Source organism: Rhinatrema bivittatum, chromosome 19 (assembly GCF_901001135.1).
Source record: "Rhinatrema bivittatum chromosome 19, aRhiBiv1.1, whole genome shotgun sequence".
NCBI lineage: Eukaryota > Metazoa > Chordata > Amphibia > Gymnophiona > Rhinatrematidae > Rhinatrema > Rhinatrema bivittatum.
The window spans coordinates 36,949,448-36,972,599 of record NC_042633.1 but is presented as its reverse complement, the minus strand read 5'-3'; the positions used below and the strand labels follow the sequence as shown (position 1 = coordinate 36,972,599).

General features: G+C 49.6%; 1 long non-coding RNA gene across 1 annotated transcript; it reads right to left on the bottom strand.

The window, feature by feature from the left end:
* Positions 1-10,953: 10,953 nt before the first annotated feature.
* On the bottom strand, positions 10,954-18,745 carry LOC115081034. The gene is made up of 3 exons (XR_003853720.1): positions 18,725-18,745; positions 18,587-18,613; positions 10,954-11,066 (listed from the first exon to the last, which is right to left on the bottom strand). It is a non-coding gene; the product is annotated as an uncharacterized LOC115081034 (long non-coding RNA).
* Positions 18,746-23,152: the final 4,407 nt, after the last annotated feature.

The following is a 23,152-nucleotide window of genomic DNA, read 5'->3' as shown; positions in this document are numbered from 1 at the left end:
CAGAGCTGTGTGTGAGGGTCTCAGTACTGGAATAGCAGGGGGTGCTGCAGGGCAGGAGTGAGGTGCATTGGCAGAGCTGTGTGTGAGGGTCTCAGTACTGGAATAGCAGGAGGTGCTGCAGGGCAGGAATGAGGTGCATTGGCAGAGCCGTGTGTGAGGGTCTCAGTACTGGAATAGCAGGGGACGCTGCAGGGCAGGAGTGAGGTGCATTGGCAGAGCTGTGTGTGAGGGTCTCAGTACTGGAATAGCAGGAGGTGCTGCAGGGCAGGAGTGAGGTGCATTGGCAGAGCTGTATCTGAGGGTCTCAGTACTGGAATAGCAGGGGGTGCTGCAGGGCAGGAGTGAGGTGCATTGGCAGAGCTGTGTGTGAGGGTCTCAGTACTGCAATAGCAGGGGGTGCTGCCGGGTAGGAGTGAGGTGCATTGGCAGAGCTGTGTGTGAGAGTTTCAGTACTGGAATAGTAGGGGGTGCTGCAGGGCAGGAGTGAGGTGCATTGGCAGAGCTGTGTGTGAGGGTCTCAGTACTGGAATAGCAGGGGGTGCTGCAGGGCAGGAGTGAGGTGCATTGGTAGAGCTGTGTGTGAGGGTCTCAGTACTGGAATAGTAGGGGGTGCTGCAGGGCAGGAGTGAGGTGCATTGGCAGAGCTGTGTGTGAGGGTCTCAGTACTGGAATAGCAGGGGGTGCTGCAGGGCAGGAGTGAGGTGCATTGGTAGAGCTGTGTGTGAGGGTCTCAGTACTGGAATAGCAGGGGGTGCTGCAGGGCAGGAGTGAGGTGCATTGGCAGAGCTGTGTGTGAGGGTCTCAGTACTGGAATAGCAGGGGGTGCTGCAGGGCAGGAGTGAGGTGCATTGGTAGAGCTGTGTGTGAGGGTCTCAGTACTGGAATAGCAGGAGGTGCTGCAGGGCAGGAGTGAGGTGCATTGGCAGAGCTGTGGGTGAGGGTCTCAGTACTGGAATAGCAGGGGACGCTGCCGGGTAGGAGTGAGGTGCATTGGCAGAGCTGTGGGTGAGGGTCTCAGTACTGGAATAGCAGGGCACTCTCACACTCAGCACACACCCAGGCACTCCCAGCAGTAAAACCCCTTTCCACCCCCTCCCTCCCCTTCAACAGCTCTACTGAGGGGTCATGGGCGAGGGATCGGGGAGTTTGGGGGTCTCTTACCTCTGGCGCTCAATCTTCCCAGTGAGAGAATCTCTGAGGTTACAGATGTGCAGCTCCCCCAGGATGTGTCCGGTCTCCCTTCCTCCCCTTCATATTGCAGCAATTCGCAAATGTAAAAGTAAAAACAGGAAGGTATTTGGCCATCTAGATTTATTTATTTTTATCATCTCTTTATTCAATTTTCAAAATTTACATCAAGAAACCATCTCGACTTATTACGTATACAACAAATACTTACACCTTGTTAATAGTTATCAGGAAACATATAATTACTTGCATACGTTATTAAGTCCACCAATGACTCCAAGAATGACCTTTTACTCATAATATTTCACAATAAAGGAGGTAAATTTAACTTTCAACTAGCTTAAGAGGTGAAACTATATTAATTATGAGGGGTTACATTCTCACCGAGTACAAGGGAACCCCTTCAAGAACGCTCTGCTGACTTATCACTCAGGAACTGTGTTAATTGTGAGGGTTTATAAAACAAGAAGGATTTATCTTTAAATTTAACGTAACACTTGCATGGGAATTTCAATACAAATGTTGCTCCTATTTGTAATACTTGAGGCCTTAACACCAGGAATTGCCTTCTTTTCTTTTGGGTAGTTTTGGAAACGTCAGGGTACACTCTGACTTGCATTCCCAAATATTTTTCAAGACGATATTTAAAGAATAATTTCCGCACCCATTCTTTATCAATTTCCATTGCAAATGTTACTATTAATGTCGCAGGCTTGGCCAGAGCCTGATCAGATGTTTCCAGGAAATCTGTAAGTTAAGTCCGATTCCTGTTTCTTTTTCTCCTCCTATTTTGTCCCTCATAGATAGACTATCAGCTTCACTTTTTCTTATTTCTTTCGCTGTAATATAGAACGCATGTACTAATGGTGGGATCTGCTCTTGTCTCACTTTTAGTATTTCTTGGAGGTACCTATTAAACATATCTCTAGGTAGAGTATGTGGAACTTTTGGAAAATTCACCAAGCGCAAGTTTTTATTTTTTAAGGTATTTTCCAAATTTTCAATTTTACTTAGCAATGCCAGGTTATCTTTAACCATCAGGTCTTGTCTGGCTTTAATAGAATCTAATAAAGGTGTTTTCTCCACATGATGTTGGTGTAGAACTTTAACTGTATTCTCTAACGTTTTAACACGAAGCTCATGATCCTGTACAGTTGACGCAATAGGTTCAGTTCGTTCAATTACCAGATTTCCAAGTCTCTCCATAGCTTCCCATATTGTTTCCAGCGATATCAGAGCAGGTTTTGGTAAGGAAAAAGGAGGAATTTTTAAACTTATCTGTTGCGGGGTTGATGAGCTTCCCGGTGTACACGGACCCTCTAAGCCTCTGTCTGGAGTGCCGATGGCCGCGCCAAGCCCCTCAGGGCGTTCTTCATAGCTGGTTTCTTCCGAATTGAGACTCCCTGCCCGGGTATAGCCTCCAGCTGCTTCGGCTCGGGGGACTTCCGGGTCTCGCTCCAGATTGCGCAGCGACGCAGGATTCCTCAGAGCCTCCTTCATCATCGGGGACAAGGTGGTTTCTGAGTCCGGCGGGGAAACGCATATCCTCCAACTCGCTTCCCAGCTCCTGCGGCTCGATCCCCGAAGCCAAGACCCCTCTTAGGACGTGGGCATCCATTGGGCCTGTTTTCGGCGCCTCGGAGGGCTCCCCAGGGATGGCTCTCTCCTTCGCCTGCCGTTTCCTGGCCGAATGGGGCATAATTAGCCCCCCCATGCAAAAACAAACATTGACATTCCAAATAGTTGTATCATTGATTAATGTAAAAGAAGAAAAATAAATCTCTTGAAATTGTTTCACAGATAACTGTTGAAAGAACTTGAATATTTATTATTGTTGATTGCAATTCCAAATCCTTTTCTTTTGGTGACAATAGAAATAGTAAAACTTGTTTCTTAGGAATTGTTTATTTCAGGGGTCCCTCAGGACAGGTAACCTAAATGTATCCATACATCCCCCCCTCCCCCCAGGAGACTTCACAGGGTGGGTTCTGGACCCCCTTTCTGCACAGGAAGCCCAGCAGGGATGAGGGCATCAATCAGTGCCCCCTGTAAGGTTCCATCTAGAGACCTTTGCAATACAGAAACATTTCCCACCCAGCACCCGCCAACCTCAGCCATGACAGCGGGAGAAGGTCTCTGCCACAGGGAGGCGCTGTTTACCATAATTTAGATTCTACTCACACAGACGTTTCCTTCCACCATCTGCAGAGAAGAAAAAACTGTCCCTGCAGAGCTAAAACCAGAATCGTAGCGAGCACACAGGGGGCCAATAGGGCTGTGGGTGATGGGAAGCCCTGGAGTGAAATAACCAAATCAGAAACTGCCTTTCAATAGCTCATTCAGTAATGGGGTCAGTGGGATCAGACCCATGGGATCGCTGGCATTGCTGAGTCCTGACAGTGAGTGACAGCTAATAACAGAGCTCATCTCACAGACAAAGCAAGTGACTGTGCAAGCAGCCAATGAGGTTTGTAAAAAAAAAGACACAAGTACTGCAGCTTTGCAAAGGAATCTTGTACCTACCGGAAAGAAGGGCTGGAGAGAGACTGCTCAGCATTGTGCGAGTCTGCAATGAATCCGTAGGAACAGATGCACGGGGGAATAAACCAAGAGCACAGACCATTTACTAATTTCAGAGAGGCCCGAGATCCAGCGGGAGCTGCCGAGAGGAAGGACCCCAGTGTAATTTAAAGGGAAGACTCGCAGAGGAAGCCCGCCAAAAGTAAGTGGCCAATCAGGGAGGAGTCACATGATGTAAACCCACCAATACTGACAAAGAGGGGGCGGAACCTATGAACGGGAATCTGAAGACCATGACATGGATATGCGGACCTGGAAGAGAACTTAAGGACAATTGGATGCTTAAGGACGTGAAAGAAATATAAGGAGATGAGCTGCCCCTGCCGACCTGAAAGAGAACTTAAGGCTAGGAGATAGGAGAAAACGGACCTGAAAGAGAACTTAAGGACAATTAGCGACTTAAGACGAACTTGAAATAGAATATAAGGATAGGAGCTGTCAAAAGCGGACCTGAAAGAGAACTTAAGCCTAGGAGATAATAAAAAACAGACCTGAAAGAAATCTGATGAAGAAAACGTAAATGGGCGCGTGAGCCAAAAAGAGGATTTAAGGATTCAAAAAGACGCTTAAAGCAATGTGCATTAGAGATCGTCCATCTAACTATGTATTCGCGGGCTAGGAAACTAAACATTCATAAAACGGATATAGAATACGTCCCAAAAGCAGACGGCAAAAACGTGTGAAAGCGATAAACCGGTGTCCAATGGCTTCGGAAACTTGATGTAGAGTAGAAAAATTATAAATAGGCAACCGGAGCAACAGAGAGGTTTATGGCTTTCACACGTTTTTGCCGTCTGCTTTTGGGACGTATTCTATATCCTTTTTATGAATATTTAGCTTTCTTACCCCGCGATCTCTATAGCGCACTGCTTTTAACTAATGTAGCGCATGGGGCGCGTCTTTCCGAATTCCTAAAGCTCACTCTCCCCCTTTACGTTTTCTTAATCGGTTCTTTTTCAGGTCTCGTTTTCAAATATCTCATTATGCTTTAGTTCTCTTTCAGGTCCACCAAGCCTCGGATTTAAATTCTATTTTATGTCTGTGTTAAACAGTTCATTATCCTTGAGTTCTCTTTCAGGTCTATCTTTACCCCATAATCAGATCCTTGAGTTCTCTTTCAGGTCCGCTTTCATGCATTTCATATCTTTAAGTTTCCTATCAGGTCGCTTTTTGCTCCCACTCATAGTTTTCTGTCTCTGTCAGGATTGGCGGATTTATTTCACGTGACTCCTCCATGATTGGCCACTTTCAATTTTGAGCTGTATCTCTTCAGACGTTGTTTCCGCCTGTACCAATGGTTTCTGTTATGCACAATATGCAATACACGCTTTTTTATGTAATGTTTTATGCATTTCCCTTATATGCTTGCCAGAAATCTGTGCTCTCTGTGCTTCTTGCTTTTAGTGTTTTCTCCCACCATTGGGAAACTCAGAATGCGTTTGCTGCAGGACCACAAGAAGGCGCTAAACGGTCCAGAAAGGACAGATCTGCTGGGAAACACAGAGCTGCAATCTCCAAAATACCACGAGATGGCGCTAAATGGTGCAGAAAGGACAGATCTGCTGGGAAACACTGAGCTGCAATCTACAAAACACCACGAGATGGCGCTAAATGGTCCAGAAAGGGCAGATCTGCTGGGAAACACAGAGCTGCAATCTACAAAATACCACGCGATGGCGCCACTCTATAAGAGACCGAAATCTCCCTCCAGCGCCTGCCCTCCGTCATTGTAGGAGTTTCCGCCCCTCTTGACAGTTTCTGTGCTGTGCCCCGCTTCCTCGCCGTCCAATCGCAGCAGCAGGAAGGGGCGGGGCTGCAACAGGGCTGTCCTGTGATAGGCTGCCACCCTGTCTGTCTCGCCTTCACAGTAAGAGGCTACGGGAGAGGGGCGGAGACTCCTGCAATGACGACGCTGTAGCTTCCGGTCGGTGACCGAGAGCCCGGCCGTGCGCTCCGAGAGCGGGCAGCGGCCGCCTTGCCGGGAAAAGCCGCTTAGCACGGAAGGCGCAATGGGGGCTAAGGCTGGCGCTGGTTTAAAACCAAAGCCGGGTTTATCGGCGTCGGTTTTCGGGACCGGTCTACGGCAGTCACGAAAACCCCGTCTGGGTTCGCGTTAGCAAAGATGCGCTAAGGGTCCTAGCGCATCCTTGCTAACGCGACCCCTAATTTAAATATTGCCTGGCGCCCCTTTTGGAAGGGACATGTAAAGTTACAGATCTGTAAAACGCACGCTCTCTTGCTGCTGATACTGAGATCTGCCCCCAGTGAACCCTCCCGAGTGCTGAAGAGTCCGGTCACCAAGATTTAATGCAGAAACGCACAATCTTGCATGTGAGGCCCAGAAATCCCCGTGAGGAGCAGAGGCTGCTTTCTGCTCTCTGGGACTCTTCTGCTCCCCGGCCAACCGTGCCAGAAAAAAAAAATCACTCGTCCCTCCAGGTCTGATCAAAATAAAAATCTTTATTGAAAGTGGGGACAGGAAAACCCAAAGAGAACACCACAGACAACAGAAATCAAAAGATACAGCTCTGTCACCTGGCACATTTCCCCAAAGGGGTAAGCTCTTAGGGGCAAGTACCTTTAGTGTACTGCAGATCTTCTCAGGTCCTCTCTCTCTCTTTCTTTGGTGAGCTTCTGGCTGATTTGCTTGATCACCCAACACGCTGTGGCCTTCTCCCGTAGGGCTCTCTGCTCCACTGATCCAGGATTCTGCAGACCCCCCTCCTTTCTTGGGTCTCCTCAGCATCTGATACTTCCTCAGAACTCCTGGGCTCCTTCTGCATTCCCTGGTACTTCCCTTCCTGCAACCCTGAAGTTCTCTGGTCTTCTCCCCACAGACCTTCCTGCGCTGGGATAATGAACCCCCCCAGGGTCTCCTGAGGCTAGGGACCCTTTTTTTTCAGTGGATTTCTGTAACTCTACCTTAATGATTGTTAAGTTCCAGGAACTTGTCCAAACCTTTTTTTAAACGCAGCTATACTAACAGCTTTCACCACATCCTCTGGTAACAAATTCCAGAACTTAGTTAACTTCATAAATACATAATAATTTGCATTGCTTAAAATAGTTCAACCCAATAAACAGTTTCACATTTTTAAGAAAAACCCTTTCCCTTTTTGAAAGTAAAATTAGTTCACCTTTGGTTGCAGATTCTCCCTCTGAACTCGGCTCAGTGTTCCTGTTAAGGTCTGAATGCCTTTATTAGAGAAGTACTGTATTTCTGGTGTGGTCACTTACAATCTTTCTCTCTTTCTTTTACGGAGGGTTATTTATTTATATAAATATTTTTATTCCACTTATAATGGCACATGCTAAGCAGAGTGCAATACATATATAAAACATATTAAAATTATACATTACATAGTAAAATATCAAAAACATAATACAATAAGAGATACATCTTCAAATAATATTCACTAGCTTTCAGGAAAAGCTTTCCAAAATAACAAAGCCTTTAAGTTTTTCCTAAAGGGTTTGATATCTGATAAAACCTTAAAAGTGAATTTTAAAATACATTAACTAGAGAAAGCCATTTACCGTAATCAGGAAAGAGAATACCTAATATATAGATAGATAGATATGTATAGGTATTCTCTTTCCTAATCAGGAAAGATCTGGCAAATGTAGTTTCATGGTCTGCTTCCTGCATTAATTTTGTTTTCCAGATTTGCGGCTGCCCGAGAGGAGGGTTTGGCCGATTGACCATTCCTTTATTGTTTGGCGCATCTCTGGGCCATGAAAGGAGCTTACGGCCCTCACCTTAGTTCGGCTCTGCATGGAGTCCATGTGAAGTGGCTCGGGCTCCGTGGGATGCGATGGAAGCAGCTCCTCCCTCTCATGCGCTCCTCACTATCCTAGTGGACGCCTCCGGAGGTTCTGCTCATTCACCTTGGTGGCAACGACTCAGGGGACTGGTCCTGTTGTCAACTGCTGGGCGCAGTCCGAAAGGATTTGGCTGTGCCGTCGTCGTCGTGGCCGCCTAATATAACATTAATCTGGTCGGACATTATCCCAAGGCCTGTCTGCATGGATCTGAGGATTCGCGGCTGCAGTAGGGTTAAACTGAATAAGCAGATTGGGTCCTGGTTGTTGGCGCACGGTGGGATTCATGTTTCTCACATCTGGTCCTGGGATGTCCGTCCGGGCGTTTATGGCAGGGACGGTGTTCACCTGTCTAATGAGGACAATGATTTATTCCTTAACTCTATTCAGGAGGCCTTGGAGTTGTTTGTGGGGGGTGAGGGGGCTGTGAGGATTCTCCCCCCGACCCCCCCCTGTGGTGGAGTTACCAGATCCATGATTCTTGTGGGGCAGGGTTTAGAGCTAGGAATCCGCTTTCGTGACTCTGGCGTTAGTGACTTGGGGTTCAGGCTCGTGGTTGGGGGCCCCTTGCTGGGCTGTGGTGGGAGGTCCCGGTTAGCGGAGGGGGGGGGGATACTGCTGGATATTGCAGGTTTGGGGGCCTGTGAGGGGGTCATCTTGCTGGGCTGTGGTGGGGGTCCCGGTTAGTGGGGGGGATACTGCTGGATATTGCAGGTCTGGTGGCCTGTGAGGGGGTCATCTTGCTGGGGCTGTGGTGGGGGTCCCGGTTAGCAGGGGGGGGGGATACTGCTGGATATTGCAGGTCTGGTGGCCTGTGAGGGGGTCATCTTGCTGGGCTGTGGTGGGGGTCCCGGTTAGCGGGGGGATACTGCTGGATATTGCAGGTTTGGGGGCCTGTGAGGGGGTCATCTTGCTGGGCTGTGGTGGGGGTCCCGGTTAGCGGGGGGGATACTGCTGGATATTGCAGGTCTGGTGGCCTGTGAGGGGGTCATCTTGCTGGGCTGTGGTGGGGGTCCCGGTTAGCGGGGGGATACTGCTGGATATTGCAGGTCTGGTGGCCTGTGAGGGGGTCATCTTGCTGGGCTGTGGTGGGGGTCCCGGTTAGCGGGGGGGATACTGCTGGATATTGCAGGTTTGGGGGCCTGTGAGGGGGTCATCTTGCTGGGCTGTGGTGGGGGTCCCGGTTAGCGGGGGGGATACTGCTGGATATTGCAGGTCTGGTGGCCTGTGAGGGGGTCATCTTGCTGGGCTGTGGTAGGGGTCCCGGTTAGCAGGGGGGGGGATACTGCTGGGTATTGCAGGTTTGGGGGCCTGTGAAGGGGTCACCTTGCTGGGCTGTGGTGGGGGTCCCGGTTAGCGGGGGGATACTGCTGGATATTGCAGGTTTGGTGGCCTGTGAAGGGTCACCTTGCTGGGCTGTGGTGGGGGTCCCGGTTAGCGGGGGGGGGATACTGCTGGATATTGCAGGTTTGGGGGCCTGTGAAGGGGTCACCTTGCTGGGCTGTGGTGGGGGTCCCGGTTAGCGGGGGGGGATACTGCTGGATATTGCAGGTTTGGGGGCCTGTGAAGGGGTCACCTTGCTGGGCTGTGGTGGGGGTCCCGGTTAGTGGGGGGATACTGCTGGATATTGCAGGTTTGGGGGCCTGTGAGGGGGTCATCTTGCTGGGCTGTGGTGGGGGTCCCTGTTAGCGGGGGGGATACTGCTGGATATTGCAGGTTTGGGGGCCTGTGAGGGGGTCATCTTGCTGGGCTGGGGTGGGGGTCCCTGTTAGCGGGGGGGATACTGCTGGATATTGCAGGTTTGGTGGCCTGTGAGGGGGTCATCTTGCTGGGCTGTGGTGGGGGTCCCTGTTAGCGGGGGGATACTGCTGGATATTGCAGGTTTGGGGGCCTGTGAAGGGGTCATCTTGCTGGGGCTGTGGTGGGGGTCCCGGTTAGCGGGGGGGATACTGCTGGATATTGCAGGTTTGGGGGCCTGTGAGGGGGTCATCTTGTTGGGCTGTGGTGGGGGTCCCTGTTAGCGGGGGGGATACTGCTGGATATTGCAGGTTTGGGGGCCTGTGAGGGGGTCATCTTGCTGGGCTGTGGTGGGGGTCCCGGTTAGCGGGGGGATACTGCTGGATATTGCAGGTTTGGGGGCCTGTGAAGGGTCATCTTGCTGGGGCGTGGCAGGTGATTCCTTGGGATGGGGAATCTGTGCTGACCTTGGCTCTGGTGATTTAATTACTAATAAAGCTGAGGCCTTGTTTTAATCCCATTGATGTCTGGAGAGTATTATCTGTGTGACTGTTTCTGTAAGGGGCCATCAGTCCTGGCTGCCCCTATCCTGCAGGTGCTGTCCCTATCTCCCCGTCCCCAGAGGGCTCACAGCCTGGGGGGAAGGAGGGGGAAGGGACTTGCACAAGGTCACAGGGAGCAGCAGCAGGATCTGAGCCCTGGTTTGTAGCTGCTCTCACCCCTCGGTGACTCCTCCACTCCTCCTTAATGATTTGTTCCCCAGGTATTTTACTCTGATTGAGGTCCCTGTACAAACAAACAGTCTTGAGCAGGCAGGGGCCTGGGCTAATCTCAGTTGCTTATCTTTAGGGACATTTTCAGCCCCAAATTAATCATCTAAATCTATCCCGTTACATCCACTAACTCCCCCCAAGCAAGGAATCCTTCCCTCCCCTCCAACTGATTTTATTTAGGAAGGAAAGCCCCTCTCCCCCTCCTCTGTCCTGCGGCCCTCCCTGCAGACTCTCATTAGGAGGTCATTTCATTACATCCTGGGTAACTGAGACCTCCCAGCCCCTAACTCCTCATCTCCCACCCTCTCAGGTCCTCTCCTCTTGCTGGGCAGTGATTTTTCATTCACAGGTTTAACACAAATCTGGAGCCTGCTTCCCCCTTCTCTCCATCTCCCAGAGACCTCAGCTGATACCCCTGAGCCCCGCGCTCTCGCTCCCAGCCTGGCACTGGCCGGATCCTCAGAGGATCATCGAGGGTACAGAAGTAAGGCCGGAGAGGGCCAGAGACGGTATCAGAGAAGGTGTCAGAGAAGGTGAAGAGATGAGATTTATTCTCTGCATCGTAAAATGAAACTTCTCCTGCCTCATAGTCCAGGAAGATCCCCACAGCCCGGGGGCTCTCACGCAGGCGGAGCTTGGTCTTGGGGAAGGTGAGTGCCCAGTATCCCCCTCCACGCCACAGCCCCACTGCCCAGTATCCCGCCTCAGGTGATATTGTGATCCACCCATTTCTGCACACAGAGTCTCTGCACACCCCCAGCTCCCACGCTCTCCCGTCCCCCACCTCCACCTTCCAGAAATGTCTCCCCGAGGTGAAGGCCTCACGCCCCAGCACACAGGGAGAAATGTTAAATCTCAGTGAAGTCTCTCTCAGGTTCTCTCCTGTGCCGCCACATTCCATAGTTTTCCCATCGTCAGTCAGGAGGAGCCGGGGATGAGCGGTTTCAGGATCCAGAGTCACATCCACTGCAGAGAGGAGAAACATTAATAAACATGAGCTCACACTTCTGATTGGCTCCTCACACACCAACATCTAACTGTTATTGGCTCCCTACTCATCCCGTGGCCCTCACTGGCTCCTGTCATTGGTTACTGGCTCCTGTCATTCAGCCTATCAGAAGCTCTGCTCACTGGCAGGTTCTAGCAATCCTATTGGTCAGTGGCTCTCACTCCTGAGCTGCAGGACATAGGGCTTCAGACTGCCCCTCTCTTCTCCCAGTGTCTTCTTGCTTTCAGCTGAGGGAGGGACGTTGCCCCCAGATGGGGAAGCTGATGCCCTCCATACTACAAATCCCAGCATACACCACGATAAAGCCAGGACTGAATCAGACTGTTCACTAGGACATGGAGGCAGGTGACAGTGGCACAGGGCAGTAGCAGTGATGAGGGTCACAGGCACTGCCCTGCCTGTCCTGTGACCCCTGCACTCTCTCTGTACCTGGGCACCTCCTGATGAAGGCAGAACGGCTTCTTTCAGGGACAACGGAGGCCATGGGGAAAGCAAGACTGCAGGCCCCCAGGGTCCTGGTGCTGCTGCTGGTTCTGGAGGGCTTCAGCACTGCTAAGGTGTGAGAGAGAGAGCAGGGGTAGGAGAGGGATGTGCGTGAGAGGAGGGGGCAGGGGAAATGAGTGAGCAAAAGACAGATGGGAGGAGGCAGGAACAAAATGTGTGGTAGAGAGAGAGATTTAAGTGTCCAGCGGTGAGGTGTGTGTGAGGAAAGGGTGAGCGAGTCTCTGGAAAAGAGAATAAGTGAGCAGCAGGGGGTAAAGGGAAGTGAGTGTGAGTGAGGAGGGACGGTGAGAGGAAGGAGGGAAGGATGGGTATGGAGGAGAGATATAAGTGAGGGGGGATGTGTTATGTTTCCTAGCGAGTAGACAGGTGAAGGATGGGTCTGGAAGAGAGATATAAGTGAGAGGGGGATGTGTTACGTTTCCTAGCGAGTAGACAGGTGAAGGATGGGTCTGGAAGAGAGATATAAGTGAGAGGGGGATGTGTTACGTTTCCTAGCGAGTAGACAGGTGAAGGATGGGTCTGGAAGAGAGATATAAGTGAGAGGGGGATGTGTTACGTTTCCTAGCGAGTAGACAGCTGAAGGATGGGTATGGAGGAGAGATATAAGTGAGGGGGGATGTGTTACGTTTCCTAGCGAGTAGACAGCTGAAGGATGGGTATGGTTGAGAGATATAAGTGAGGGGGGATGTGTTACGTTTCCTAGCGAGTAGACAGGTGAAGGATGGGTATGGAGGAGAGATATAAGTGAGGGGGGATGTGTTACGTTTCCTAGCGAGTAGACAGCTGAAGGATGGGTATGGAGGAGAGATATAAGTGAGGGGGGATGTGTTACGTTTCCTAGCGAGCAGACAGGTGAAGGATGGGTATGGAGGAGAGATATAAGTGAGGGGGGATGTGTTACATTTCCCAGCGAGTAGACAGGTGAAGGATGGGTATGGAGGAGAGATATAAGTGAGAGGGGGATGTGTTACGTTTCCCAGCGAGTAGACAGGTGAAGGATGGGTATGGAGGAGAGATATAAGTGAGGGGGGATGTGTTACATTTCCTAGCGAGTAGACAGGTGAAGGATGGGTATGGAGGAGAGATATAAGTGAGGGGGGATGTGTTACGTTTCCTAGCGAGTAGACAGGTGAAGGATGGGTATGGAGGAGAGATATAAGTGAGAGGGGATGTGTTACGTTTCCTAGCGAGGAGACAGGTGAAGGATGGGTATGGAGGAGAGATATAAGTGAGGGGGGATGTGTTACGTTTCCTAGCGAGTAGACAGGTGAAGGATGGGTATGGAGGAGAGATATAAGTGAGAGGGGATGTGTTACGTTTCCTAGCGAGGAGACAGGTGAAGGATGGGTATGGAGGAGAGATATAAGTGAGGGGGGATGTGTTACATTTCCCAGCGAGTAGACAGGTGAAGGATGGGTATGGAGGAGAGATATAAGTGAGAGGGGGATGTGTTACGTTTCCCAGCGAGTAGACAGGTGAAGGATGGGTATGGAGGAGAGATATAAGTGAGGGGGGATGTGTTACATTTCCTAGCGAGTAGACAGGTGAAGGATGGGTATGGAGGAGAGATATAAGTGAGGGGGGATGTGTTACGTTTCCTAGCGAGTAGACAGGTGAAGGATGGGTATGGAGGAGAGATATAAGTGAGAGGGGATGTGTTACGTTTCCTAGCGAGGAGACAGGTGAAGGATGGGTATGGAGGAGAGATATAAGTGAGAGGGGATGTGTTACGTTTCCTAGCGAGTAGACAGGTGAAGGATGGGTATGGAGGAGAGATATAAGTGAGGGGGGATGTGTTACGTTTCCTAGCGAGTAGACAGGTGAAGGATGGGTATGGAGGAGAGATATAAGTGAGGGGGGATGTGTTATGTTTCCTAGCGAGTAGGCAGGTGAAGGATGGGTATGGAGGAGAGATATAAGTGAGGGGGGATGTGTTACGTTTCCTAGCGAGTAGACAGGTGAAGGATGGGTATGGAGGAGAGATATAAGTGAGGGGGGATGTGTTACGTTTCCTAGCGAGTAGACAGGTGAAGGATGGGTATGGAGGAGAGATATAAGTGAGGGGGGATGTGTTACGTTTCCTAGCGAGTAGACAGGTGAAGGATGGGTATGGAGGAGAGATATAAGTGAGGGGGATGTGTTACGTTTCCTAGCGAGTAGACAGGTGAAGGATGGGTATGGAGGAGAGATATAAGTGAGGGGGGATGTGTTACATTTCCTAGCGAGTAGACAGGTGAAGGATGGGTATGGAGGAGAGATATAAGTGAGAGGGGGATGTGTTACGTTTCCTAGTGAGTAGACAGGTGAAGGATGGGTATGGAGGAGAGATATAAGTGAGAGGGGGGGGATGTGTTACGTTTCCCAGCGAGTAGACAGGTGAAGGGTGGGTATGGAGGAGAGATATAAGTGAGGGGGATGTGTTACGTTTCCTAGCGAGTAGACAGATGGACTCAGGTGATGCTCCCCTGCCAGCAGATGCAGATATTTGCATAGATCCTCTCATACAAGGTGCTTTATGCCTTTCCTCTGTGGCCCTTGCTGGGCAGGAGAGCTTGCAGGATTGAAGGCCACGGGGGTTGGTACTTCTGGTGGCACCAGACTTGCCCACGCAGCCGTGGTTTGAAGATCTGTGAAGACTCCTGGTGGAGACCCCCGTTACCCTTCCAACGCAGGTGGATCTGTTGCATCAGGGACCAGTTCTACACGAGGATCCGACTCGGGTCTGTGCTGCGGTTTGGCCCTTTAGAGGGTTTGGCTGCTGAAGCGAGGATATTCTTCTGCCGTGATTGCCACCTTACTCCACGCTCACACGCTCTCTACTTCCTAAGCCTGTGTGCGGGTTTGGAGAGCGTTTGAGGCCGGGTGTGAGGATCTCTGTATCCTTCCTCATTCAGTTAGGATCCTACTCCTTCTGGAATTCTTGCAGGATGGGATAAATAAAGGTTTGGCCCTTAATTCCTGGAAGGTGCAGGTTGTGGCTCTTGCCTGTTTCAGAGGGCAGGTGAATGGTGCTTCCTTCTCATCTCATCTGGATGTGGCCCATGTTTTGAAGGAAGTGATGAATCTTATTCTTCCATTGCAGTTCCCGGTTCCCTTGTGGAGTCTTAGTTTGGTGCAAGATTATTTGGCAGGCCCTGCGTTCTAACCTCTGCATAGTCTTTCCTTGCAGTTATTAACATATAGCCACCTTGTTCCTGGTGGCTATATGTTTTGCACATTGAGTTTCCGAGCTGCAGGCCTTGTCCTGCCGGTAGCCATTGCTTCGGGTGACTCCAGGGGCAGAGAGCTGCATCCTGGTCCATCCTTCTAGCCTAAGGTGGCTTGGAATTAATGTAAATCAATCCATTTCCTTGTCACCTCCTGCATCGCTTGGGTGTAGAACGACTTGTTGTGTGGTATCTGGTGGTTTCTGAACCTTTCTGAAAGATGGATCACCTGTTTGTCCTTCATGGTGGAAGGAAGCAGAGTGAACCAGCTTCGCAGGTTAAGGAGGTCACAGCTGCACATGTGGATGCTGAAAAGCCGTTACCTACTCAGGTTCAGACTCAATCCACAAGGGCTCAGGCAGTGAAAAGAGGTTACACATAATATTAAACACAATAGTTACAATATATTCTCCCTGACCCTGCAGTGTATGATCAGGACACACACACACTCTTCTGTATCACAGCAGAGAAATATTCTGTCCCTATTCTCTCCTTACCAGAGGGATCGCTCCCTGACCCTGCAGTGTATGATCAGGACACACACACACTCTTCTGTATCACAGCAGAGAAATATTCTGTCCCTGTTCTCTCCTTACCAGAGGGATCACTCCCTGACCCTGCAGTGTATGATCAGGAAACACACACACTCTTCTCTATCACAGCAGAGAAATATTCTGTCCCTATTCTCTCCTTACCAGAGGGATCTCTCCCTGACCCTGCAGTGTATGATCAGGACACACACACTCTTCTGTATCACAGCAGAGATATATTCTGTCCCTGTTCTCTCCTTACCAGAGGGATCACTCCCTGACCCTGCAGTGTATGATCAGGAAACACACACTCTTCTCTGTCACAGCAGAGAAATATTCTGTCCCTATTCTCTCCTTACCAGAGGGATCGCTCCCTGACCCTGCAGTGTATGATCAGGACACACACACACTCTTCTGTATCACAGCAGAGAAATATTCTGTCCCTGTTCTCTCCTTACCAGAGGGATCACTCCCTGACCCTGCAGTGTATGATCAGGAAACACACACACTCTTCTGTATCACAGCAGAGAAATATTCTGTCCCTATTCTCTCCTTACCAGAGGGATCAGTCCCTGACCCTGCAGTGTATGATCAGGACACACACACACTCTTCTGTATCACAGCAGAGAAATATTCTGTCCCTATTCTCTCCTTACCAGAGGGATCAGTCCCTGACCCTGCAGTGTATGATCAGGACACACACACACTCTTCTGTATCACAGCAGAGAAATATTCTGTCCCTATTCTCTCCTTACCAGAGGGATCACTCCCTGACCCTGCAGTGTATGATCAGGAGACACACACACTCTTCTCTATCACAGCAGAGAAATATTCTATCCCTATTCTCTCCTTACCAGAGGGATCACTCCCTGATCCTGCAGTGTATGATCAGGAAACACACACACTCTTCTGTATCACAGCAGAGAAATATTCTGTCCCTGTTCTCTCCTTACCAGAGGGATCACTCCCTGACTGTGCAGTGTATGATCAGGAAACACACACACTCTTCTCTATCACAGCAGAGAAATATTCTGTCCCTATTCTCTCCTTACCAGAGGGATCTCTCCCTGACCCTGCAGTGTATGATCAGGACACACACACACTCTTCTGTATCACAGCAGAGAAATATTCTGTCCCTATTCTCTCCTTACCAGAGGGATCTCTCCCTGACCCTGCAGTGTATGATCAGGTCACACACACTCTTCTGTATCACAGCAGAGAAATATTCTGTCCCTATTCTCTCCTTACCAGAGGGATCTCTCCCTGACCCTGCAGTGTATGATCAGGACACACACACACTCTTCTGTATCACAGCAGAGAAATATTCTGTCCCTATTCTCTCCTTACCAGAGGGATCGCTCCCTGACCCTGCAGTGTATGATCAGGACACACACACACTCTTCTGTATCACAGCAGAGAAATATTCTGTCCCTGTTCTCTCCTTACCAGAGGGATCACTCCCTGACCCTGCAGTGTATGATCAGGAAACACACACACTCTTCTCTATCACAGCAGAGAAATATTCTGTCCCTATTCTCTCCTTACCAGAGGGATCTCTCCCTGACCCTGCAGTGTATGATCAGGACACACACACTCTTCTGTATCACAGCAGAGATATATTCTGTCCCTGTTCTCTCCTTACCAGAGGGATCACTCCCTGACCCTGCAGTGTATGATCAGGAAACACACACTCTTCTCTGTCACAGCAGAGAAATATTCTGTCCCTATTCTCTCCTTACCAGAGGGATCGCTCCCTGACCCTGCAGTGTATGATCAGGACACACACACACTCTTCTGTATCACAGCAGAGAAATATTCTGTCCCTGTTCTCTCCTTACCAGAGGGATCACTCCCTGACCCTGCAGTGTATGATCAGGAAACACACACACTCTTCTGTATCACAGCAGAGAAATATTCTGTCCCTATTCTCTCCTTACCAGAGGGATCAGTCCCTGACCCTGCAGTGTATGATCAGGACACACACACACTCTTCTGTATCACAGCAGAGAAATATTCTGTCCCTATTCTCTCCTTACCAGAGGGATCAGTCCCTGACCCTGCAGTGTATGATCAGGACACACACACACTCTTCTGTATCACAGCAGAGAAATATTCTGTCCCTATTCTCTCCTTACCAGAGGGATCACTCCCTGACCCTGCAGTGTATGATCAGGAGACACACACACTCTTCTCTATCACAGCAGAGAAATATTCTATCCCTATTCTCTCCTTACCAGAGGGATCACTCCCTGATCCTGCAGTGTATGATCAGGAAACACACACACTCTTCTGTATCACAGCAGAGAAATATTCTGTCCCTGTTCTCTCCTTACCAGAGGGATCACTCCCTGACCGTGCAGTGTATGATCAGGAAACACACACACTCTTCTCTATCACAGCAGAGAAATATTCTGTCCCTGTTCTCTCCTTACCAGAGGGATCACTCTCTGACCCTGCAGTGTATGATCAGGACACACACACACTCTTCTGTATCACAGCAGAGAAATATTCTGTCCCTGTTCTCTCCTTACCAGAGGGATCACTCCCTGACCGTGCAGTGTATGATCAGGAAACACACACTCTTCTCTATCAGAGCAGAGAAATATTCTGTCCCTGTTCTCTCCTTACCAGAGGGATCACTCCCTGACCCTGCAGTGTATGATCAGGAAACACACACTCTTCTCTATCACAGCAGAGAAATATTCTGTCCCTTTTCTCTCCTTACCAGAGGGATCTCTCCCTGACCCTGCAGTGTATGATCAGAAAACACACACACTCTTCTGTATCACAGCAGAGAAATATTCTGTCCCTGTTCTCTCCTTACCAGAGGGATCACTCCCTGACCCTGCAGTGTATGATCAGGAGACACACACTCTTCTCTGTCACAGCAGAGAAATATTCCGTCCCTGTTCTCTCCTTACCAGAGGGATCACTCCCTGACCCTGCAGTGTATGATCAGGAAACACACACTCTTCTCTATCACAGCAGAGAAATATTCTGTCCCTATTCTCTCCTTACCAGAGGAATCACTCCCTGACCCTGCAGTTTATGATCAGGAATCACTCCCTGACTCTGCAGTGTATGATCAAGACACACACACACTCTTCTGTATCACAGCAGAGAAATATTCTGTCCATATTACTATCTGTAGAAGGCTGTACTGAGATACGACACAGAGTAATTGCATAAAGGAATACATTCACATTGGAGAGGAGAGATTGTGTCAGATTGTGTTACCTGCATAACTGCAGCATCTTCTCCACTCTGAAATGAAACAGAAAAGCACAACAGTCAAAGCTCAGAGAATTACAGACATTAATGATAGGAAGGAAAATCTTTAATAAACACTTTGATGTATCTATGAATAAAACTTACCAAGCTCTGCATAAAGGGATTCTGTATAGAAAAACAGAAATGGATACAAGTCAGAGCTGCTGGTTTATAAACCTATCCCTTACTTTACTATCATGAAGATCTGATTATAGCACAGCGTCCTCATTTGTACGTAGTGAGAGCGGTAGATTCGGCGATGATAAGATCCCCCTGAAGCAGGGTCTTCCTGAAACGTCAGCTGATGTCAGGCTCTGGGTTTACAATTGTTTGAAAGCTGCCTTTAGGCAAAGTGGTTGGGGAATGAATGGTTTGGTTATGAATCACATACAGGATGGGGGTTACCTACATGTTAGACCCTTTCTCTTGCATTGCTGAAGGTATTTGGAAAACTCTGTTTGCAGTTCCTGGTTCCAGGGCAGATTCTGCACCGTTTCTAGTCTAGGGCCTAACTTCCCATGCACTGGATGTGAGGGTCCGGGCTAGCTCTGTATTTAACAAGAGGTTGAGCACCCGAGCCATGTAAAATGCATTTAGATAAGTCTCGCCTGGCCTGACTGGTTTGGCTGCTGCTCTCTGTTTCTGCTTTGCGTTTACGTCCTTTGCCACATATATTCTGGGATGGCTGGCGCGCTCTCTGCCAGTCTCCCTCCCTCGCCCACTTTCTTCACACTGTTGGTATTTTTTGGCCTCAAGGGCAGAGAAACAACAACAAAACCAAAGCCAAAGAATATCACCTCCTAGAAAAGCAAACACACAGATAAAGGGAGGGGGATGCCCTGTTAGACTGCTGAACAGGCTGACCTGGTTTATTCATTCATTTACTTTCCTCCTTCCATACATTCCCCTCTCCCCACACCCCTTCTTCCCCTCCCCCATTTTTTTTGGGAGGGACTGACCTCCGGGGTGTGCGGTCAGGCAATCCTCTCAGGGCATCTTGACTATTCCTTGCTGCCCCCCTTCTCAAAGCTTCCCTATCTTGAACCTCTTGTCTTTTTTTTTTTTTGAGGGGGAAGTTGTGGACTGGTCTGCTAGGAGTAAAGGAAAGGAAATTTACTGACAAGTTTAAATTTATTTATTTATTTTATTTGTGATTTTTCTATACCGGCATTCACGGAGTTCGTATCATGTCGGTTTACATAAAACAAGGGGTGAGCAATACATAACTTTAACTAGAATGTATACATTACAACTTATAACAAATTATAACAAGTGCTCAGAAGAAGAAGTTACAATAAAACAGGGATGATTCTAACTGGGAGTAAAAGAAAAGGATGATAGAAGTTTAACAAGAGGTAGAACTTTGTGGTGGTTGTTAATGTCTATATTAGTTTAACGGAAGATGATCAGTCTTGTTGTATTTAGTGTAGGAGAATCAGTAAGTAAATTTCACCTTCCTCTTTGTCCTGCAGACCAGTCCTTACTCTCACCACTCACCACCCCAACCAGTCTATCTCTTACCTGTCACCCATACATTCACCTCAATCGTGTCCCCTCTCACCAGTCCCCCTCCCACACCCAACATACAGACTCACCATAGGAAATCAAATAATGCCTAAAGCCCTTTTTACGAAAATACAAAGGGTTTGACAATTTCTTAGCGTGTAGCCAGATGGACTCAGTACCAATGGGTTATGTGCTCCCCTGACAGCAGATGGAGATGGAGTCAGATTTCAAAGCTGACATCATCCTAAATATACCCCTGCAGTGTGACCTCAGCCATTCAGTATCTCTCCGTCTCCTAGCAGATGTGGATGTGCTTTCCCTATTGGGATCGCCGTACTCTTTAGAAGAGGAAATTTTACCTTTGAATTGAGAAATATCGAGCCCCGCTCTCCTGTGGTGATACCTAAGGGTCCCTCCCACAGTTGAGAATTCCTGAGGTGATTTCTGAGATCCCTCAGTGGTGTGCCTTGGTCTGGTAGCCGATTCCCGGCGTGGACATTGCTGCAGGAAGCCAAGTGTGGCGGTGATAGCCTAAGACCTCTCCCCCCGCAGCCGGAGACTGTCTCTGTACTCAGCCGGTAAGCGTTGAGCCCAGGTAAAGAACTCTTCCGATTCAGAGGCGTGGAAGGGCTTCAGTCTCCTGTTAGGGCAAGGGAAGGGGGTTTCCAAGCGGGTTGAGCGGCCCATTCGATGGGGTAGGCCCCACTACAGACTCGGTGGGCACTCCACGTGGCAGGCCGCAGTGGCACCATCTTGTGAGTGTGGCGCCATTTCCCCCATTTACCGTTTGGTATGCGTGTTGTAGGAAGGACCTGTTGTGTGCGCTCGAGCTCAGCGCTAACTGGCTGAATGCACAAGCTACAGTTAACTATGGCTCCGGCAGCAAAGAAGCACAAGCAACACCCTCTTTGTACCATCTGCCATAAGGCTGCACAGTCTGACCTAGAAGCCTTCCTGTGTCAGCACTGTGAGGAGGCTCAGGGAGGACTAGATTTTCAAGATCTTCTCCAAACTCGGCCCCACCCAGTCGGAGAACTGGTCAACCATGACCTTATCTAGTAGCACCCCAGATCTGAGCAGTCCCGGGGCTGTGTCCTCCCTGGGAGAAGGCAGTTCAGAGGCACATACCCCAGTTCCTCCTGGCCTAGGCATAGACCCAGTGATCTTCTCTTGGGTGGAATTATTTCAGGGCCTTCACGCTTTTGTTCAGGCACAGTCAGCTGCTGCCCCTGCCTGGTCTGAGCCCCATCTGTTATTTGTTATTTGTCTTGAGCATCGGTATATTAAAAGAACCTAAATAAATAAATGAATCTGGGAAGGCCTCCTCCTCCCAGCCCTATCAGCATGCTTCAGGACATGCCTCGCCTTACCAAGGGTATCCCTGATAGGGAAGCAGACACCACGGACGACAATAGGGATGCAGACTTATTGGAGGATGGGGAAATCCCTCCAGACCTGGAGCCATACCGGACCATGCTATGGATTTTTCCATTGAGATGAATTGCCAGCCCTGGTCTCCCAGATCCTGAAGACTCCGGGAGTTCCGGGCACGGACCCTATGTTGGAACCGAAGTAGAACCCCATCCTGGTGTCTCTACGGAAAGCCTCTTGGTATTACCCGATGCTGGAAGCCATCAAGAAGTTGATTGATCTGCAGTGGGATGCCCCGGAAGCCAGTTTTAAAGGAGGCTGGGCACTGGAGGCCAAAGAACGCCTCTGTTTCCCAAATGTGGATGCCTTAGTCTGCGCTGTCTCGAAGTGAACAACTATCCCAGTAGAGGGGGGAGCGGCCTTGAAGGATGCAAACGATAGGCGGTTGGAGTCCATCCTTAAGCAAGTCTTTGATGTGACAGCAATGACACTGCAGATCGCATCCTGTTGTGTCCTGGAGCATCGTTCATGTCTGCATCTCGAGAGAGAGGCAGATAGCTCAGGGGTGCATCCCAGAGAAGCGATGGAGCCCACCGCGGCCTTCCTAGTGGATGCAAGCTCTGACCTAGTGCATACCTCAGCCAGAGAAGTAGCCTCAGTGGTGGCGGCCAGAAGACAGCTATGGCTGTGAAATTGGTCAGCGGATGTGATCTCTAAGGCAAACCTCACAAAGATGCCCTTTAAGGAATCCCTTCTATTTGGAAGCGAATTGGAAAAGCGATCCAGTAAATGAGGTGAAACTTCAGTGCCTCGGCTACCGGAAGATAAAAGAGGTCACAGTGCCCCTCGCTCATGAGGGGTCAGGGCAGGGGCTCCCAGCGCTTCTCGCCCACAGAAACTCATCATTTCAGATATCGTGGCCCTTGGGAAGGTCTCAGTCCTTTCAGAGTCAACAACCAAAAAGAGGAACTGGTTCGGGCTCAGGTTCAATCCAGAATTTCCCAATGAAGTTTAGTCGACCCATCCATGGGACAAGGAGATAGGGGGCCGACTATCCCTCTTCTATCAGAGGTGGGTCGAGATCACGTCGGACAGATGGATACTGGATATGCTCTAGAATTTCCCAGCATCCCTCGGGACATGTTCATGATATCATCCTGCCACTCCCAGCTCAAAAAACTGGCAGTGGAATCCATGTTGATAAGGCTCCTCAGCTTGAGGGCTCAAGCCCCAGTACTTACACCCCAGGAAACGATGGGGCGTTATTCCATCTATTTCATCACACCCAAGAAGGAGGGTTCATTTTTGCCCCATCCTGGATCTCAAGAGTGCCATTCGTCATCAGCGGGTAATTCACTTCCGCATGGAAACTCTTTGCTCCGTCATAATGGCAGTGCAACCGGGAGAGCTCTTAACATCCCTGGACCTCTCGGAGGCCTACCTTCATATCCCAGTCCATCAAGACCACCAGCGTTTCTTAGGCTTTGTTGTTCTGGGTTGCCATGATCAGTTCCGGGCATTGCCCTTCAGCCTGGCATCCGCCCCCAGAACATTCTCCAAAATCATGGTGGTCGTAGCAGCAGCACTGTTTGAATAAGGATCTGACTAAATATAGAGAATCTGCTAGGAATGCCGATTCCCACCTCATGATCCCAC